The sequence below is a fragment of the Melospiza melodia genome, chromosome Z (genome assembly GCF_035770615.1).
Source record: "Melospiza melodia melodia isolate bMelMel2 chromosome Z, bMelMel2.pri, whole genome shotgun sequence".
Taxonomy (NCBI): Eukaryota; Metazoa; Chordata; class Aves; order Passeriformes; family Passerellidae; genus Melospiza; species Melospiza melodia.
In genome coordinates this window covers 2,960,851-2,965,985 of record NC_086226.1, presented here as the reverse complement: position 1 = coordinate 2,965,985, position 5,135 = coordinate 2,960,851, and positions in this window count along the sequence as shown.

Here is a 5,135-nt window from a genome sequence, read left to right as displayed (position 1 = left end):
AAAAGACAATCAGCACTCCTTTCATCCAAAAAAGTTCTTTAAAAATCTTTGCAAAAGTGCATAAGATTGGGCTGAGATAGTGCCTCAGAAAGCACATCTGTCCAGTGCTTCCAAGAAGGTGAGATGATAGCATCCAACACACTATTGCTGGCAGTACTGGATTGCATGGCTATGATTAAAACAGGAGGGAGAGGATGTTGCAGATAACAGTAAGGTTCTGCTCAGTAATTTTTATTCCTTTTATCTCCAGAAGTTTGCTGATCTTCCTCACACATTTGAATTTCCTGTGATTCCCAGATGTATTTCATTTGGACAATGGTTGAAGGGAAAATGGGCATGCTCTTAAGCAAAAGCAGCAATTCAGACTGGAGAATCGAAGGGTGAGGAAAAGCCCCATCACAGTCTGCAGTTTCCTCATGAAGGGAATTGGAGGGGCAGGCACTGATCTCTCAGTGACCAGTGACAGGACCCCAGGAAACAGCTGGAGCTGTGCCAGGGAGGGTTAGTTTGGATCTCAGGGAAAGGCTCTTCCCCAGAGGGTGCTGGCCCTGCCCAGGCTCCCCAGGGATGGGCACAGCCCCGAGGCTGCCAGAGCTCCAGGAGCCTTTGGACAGCGCTGCCAGGGATGCACAGGGTGGGATTGCTGGGGGTCTGTGCAGGGCTGGGGCTGGACTTGATCCTTGTGAGTTATTTTCAACTCAGGACATTCTACGAACATTAACTATGACCAGTAGTTACTGCAGATGTTTTTTAACTCGTTGACATGAACCCATTAAAAGCAGGTGTCTTTATTTCTGAATTATCTTGTAGTTGGTTCAATTTGTTGAGTAACAAGGAGGGTGTGATGAAACGGAAGCCACACAGCAAAATTGAGCTTGCTCTACACAAACTCCTTCTTGTTTTCGTAGGCTGACTGAAGGGTAAATAAATCCCTGTTTTCCCTGGAGCTCTCGCAGATATTTGTTAACCTCTTTTATCATTATAGTAAAGGCTCACTATGGTAGCAAGCTCTGACTGCTAAATTTCTGAACTCTTCATTAAAAGGTTCTGATTTTCAATCAGTTCCAAGTAATCCCAGTGAAATGGACAGCAGATATGTCCAACATGATCTAGTTATCTGCATAAAGAGCGTGGTGAAATGACTGCAGGCTATGTATGCATCAAGAGAGCCAGCTCTGAAATCAGAAACGGTGTAATTATGTATTTAATTACTTCACCTAAGGGACAGAGTCATGCAGGCTGGTTGTACTGTTGTGATCTAAACTAATATCTCCACACCAAGGGGTATTTAGGTTGGCACTGCCTTGGAGATTTTGTTCAATGAACATACATTTATAACTTACAAGCAGATTTAGAGTCATATCTTCCCTCAATTTATCTGTAAGATTTAATTGGACTTAGAAGCAGCGTGACTTATGTATACCATTCTAGTGTTTCATTGTTCTCCAATACGCTTTTTTCCCACTCCTTGCCTCTTGCTTATATTTATTCCACATATCCACTCTTATCAATATTTCTTCCTCTCTTTTACTAGTTCTAATTTCTTGTTTAAACCAGTTCTCTTCAGTATTGGTGTAACCTGATGCAAAGGAAGAGCAATTGGTTGCTCCCTCATTCCACACCATAATTTGTGCTCAATTTACTTCAAAAAAGTAATTAATTTGCTACAGTTGATCCCAACTTTCTCTCATTAGGTTCTTATATTCCATTTCTATAAGCAGTTTAGATTCTTAATAACACTGTTATACAAAAACTTAATACTCAAGGGGAGATAATTTATGGTCTTTGAGAATATTTATTTTCTTTCTTGTTTTTGAAGGAAGAATTAGGAATGCTTATGGTTTCAAAGGGAAGGTGAAACAAAAGTTCATGGCTGTTTTCTGAGATACTGAAAATGTGATAGAGATCATCATATCATATCATAGAGATGATAGTGAGTAAGCTTCAATTATCATCAGAACTCCACAAAGGTTTTTACAAACATTTATTTGATGTCTAAACTGATAATGATGTGTCCTTTAAAAAAAATGGAGAGTGGCCCCATGATATAGCTGCGAAATATTTTCTCATTAATCATTGTTAACTACCTTTACTATCACATCCAGCAGCACACCCATGCCTGTCCTGTGCAGAAATACTGTGAGTTTCCATACATCAGGTGCCCTTATCACCTCCCAAAACTGAGGCCATGAATCAGGTCAGGGCAGGTGTGATAACGGGGGGGAGCAGGGAGGCTTTGGATGATTGCAATGATAAATCAGGAAATGCCTCCCTGTGGGAAGAGGGGCTGTGCTGTATTTCCATCCCAAGTCCCGCAGACCTGGATGACATCCCAATCAGGCAGATACACCTGGAGACACTGCACTAATTGAATCCCTGCAGAACTTGTTTTCTTCTGCTTCTGTGATGAGGAACAGAAGCTGCAAGGAGGAATAAGAGACTGGCAGTGACCCTGAAGGTGTGAGGGGCCTGCATGCTCAGGGGATCCTTTTTCCTACAGGTGCAACACAGAAAGATGTTCAGAGATGTGTTATATAGGTCAAAGGAAGAAACCTTTCTTTATAGTTAAATGAAATTTGAGACTACACAGCACAAGTGAACCAGGAGCCAGTTCATCAGCCTCATGTGTATCCCTTCAGGAGATCTGACAACATTCATTAAATCCTGAAATTAAATAATGGTGCTGAATCTGCAATTATATTGAAACCAGTAAATTCAATTAAGGGTAAGTAGTATACTTTATTTCAATGGCTCACTTGGTGGCTTTTTGGTACATGTAAGTAAGAAGATAAAGAAAAAATGCCTTTTTTTTTTTTTTTTTCAGATTATCCTTTGTCAAATGAAGACCACACAGAAAACCTTGGCCAGAATCACACAGAGATTCTGTGTGATACAGCAGAGCTCATAAAGAAGGAACAAGCACTCAGGACAGAAGCAGTTTCTCTGCTCCAGAGTCATAGCTTTTTTTTCATTTCTCATGTTATTACTCATATGCTTTATATTAATCCTTCCCAAAACACTTAGTGGCACTCTCATTATACTAGGCAATGTATAAATACACAGTCCTCCAAAGAGCAGTGGCAAACTTACAAATAGTAAGTAGCTGCAGGCAGAAAGACGGAGGAAATTGAATGCTAGAAATCTTGGTCACCTGCTCCCTTCTTTCAAAAGACAAATTTAGATAAATTAATATTTAAAAATATATTAAAATTATGTAAATTAATATAAACAAATTAAAATAAATTAAATATAAACATGGACAAAACTGGAGTCATCCTGTGACCTCAGTCCCTGGCAAGCTACACCCTTCTAAGACAACACATTGCCTCAAATATTTAATGGATTTCTTAGAAGCTCCCAGGTTTGCAAGACTGGATTTCAGCACATCTCCCTGCCTGGTCAGGCTCCATCTGCACTCACACATAAATTCTTTCCCCCCCTGGTTTCTCCTGGTGGGTTATTTTGATGGTTTTATTTCACGTCTGTCTGAGCAGATGACTGCCAGAGGAAGTTTTTCCTACGTTTTCCTTTCAAAGCACGGCCAAGCCTTGGATGTTCCCTGTTCTCTGAGAAACCCAAGCACAGCTCTGTCGCTTCTCTTTGCCGGCGGAAGAGCCCGGCCAGCGAGCTGGTGCACAAACACATGGCACCAGCCACAGCTGCTGCTGCTGCTTCCTTGCATTGTGCAGGAAAATCCCCCTGGCTCCTTTCCACGGGGGCTGTGGGCTTTGATCCGGGCGGGGTGGGCGGTGTGTCCCGCAGGCTCCGGCTGAGATAACCAAGGCGTGAAGTCTGCGGTGTTTTCTCAGTCACCCTCACCAGCCCCGAGCAGGTTGGGAAGCTGCTCATTCAGCAGCCAGCACTAATCACCTCTCCCCTCTGCCTTCTGCAGCCAGACCTGTCTCAGGTTTCCGAGGTGTTCCCCCGCCTGCACTGGGAGCTGAGGTGCTGCCTTTGAGGTTACAGAGCTGGCTTCGGGAGGCAGATAGTTTAAAAGAAGGTTTTACGTTCTCAGCATCTGCTCAGCCACTTGCAGTTGGCATTTTACTGCGGGCCTCGAGGGTGGATCGGAAGGAAAAGAAAAATGGCTTTCAGGATGGATTAGTTTTTGGAAGAGTATTGTGTGCCAAAGGCAGTGCAGAGAGAAGTAAACATTCAAGCAGACAAGGATGACATCATTTATTCAGTGGAACAGACAGGGGCAATGTGAGAAGCTGTAAAAGCAGATAAGAGGGCTGAGGTTTGAGGGCAAGGCATTAAAACTGGAGAAGGGAGAGCTAAGCAGCAGAGCTTGTTTTTCTGTGCTGCTCTGTGCCTATCTAGGCTACACGCCTCCCACTCAAAAGTTCATATCCACCCATTCACTGTGGAATATCCTCTGAACCACATTGTTCACAGGGCCTTTACTGGGTCATCTTGACACTGGGCCTTCAGAGCAGGGGAACAGAAAGAAATGTTCTGTTGTAAGCTTAGGAGGAAAACTGCATTGTGGTTTTGGAACACTGAGGCACCGCTTTTTCAATTAAAATTAGAGGTGAAAAGGAGTTTGGTCAAGTGGGTTCAATAAAGACACCTGGGTTTGGTTTTGAAGGCAGAAGTGGTATTATCAGAGTATTGCATGTCTGGAGCAAAAGAAGGATAACAAAGGCTTGCCCACAGAAATAGGCTGTGATGTTCTAGGGAATAAGAACAATTATTTTGCTACCAGCTGTAATAAGTTTCAAGTGCTAGCAAGATCAATAGGAGAAACTGGAAAGAGACCAGGTGTAAGATGAGGCCCAAATATGAAAAAATGAGAGCAGGGCTAATTCTGAAGGTCATGGATAATTGCTGTCACGAGTAAACTGATCTCTGCGCCGGACTTGATGTTTTTAATGAAAATCAGCTCACCTCAATCCCTTTTGTTCCAAGTAAGGACACAGTGAAAATTAGTCACTTTCATAACACATATCTAATCCTCTATCCACTTTCTGCCTGTAATTAATTTGTTGGTTGCACTGGGAAGGTTGGAAAATGAGTTAACAGAGAGACCCCTGAACATCTTAGAGGCTTGAAGCAAACCTAATAAAAAAAGACGACTCCTGACATTGCTGACACTATCCTGAGAAGAGGGAGCATCAGGAAATTAGGATTTC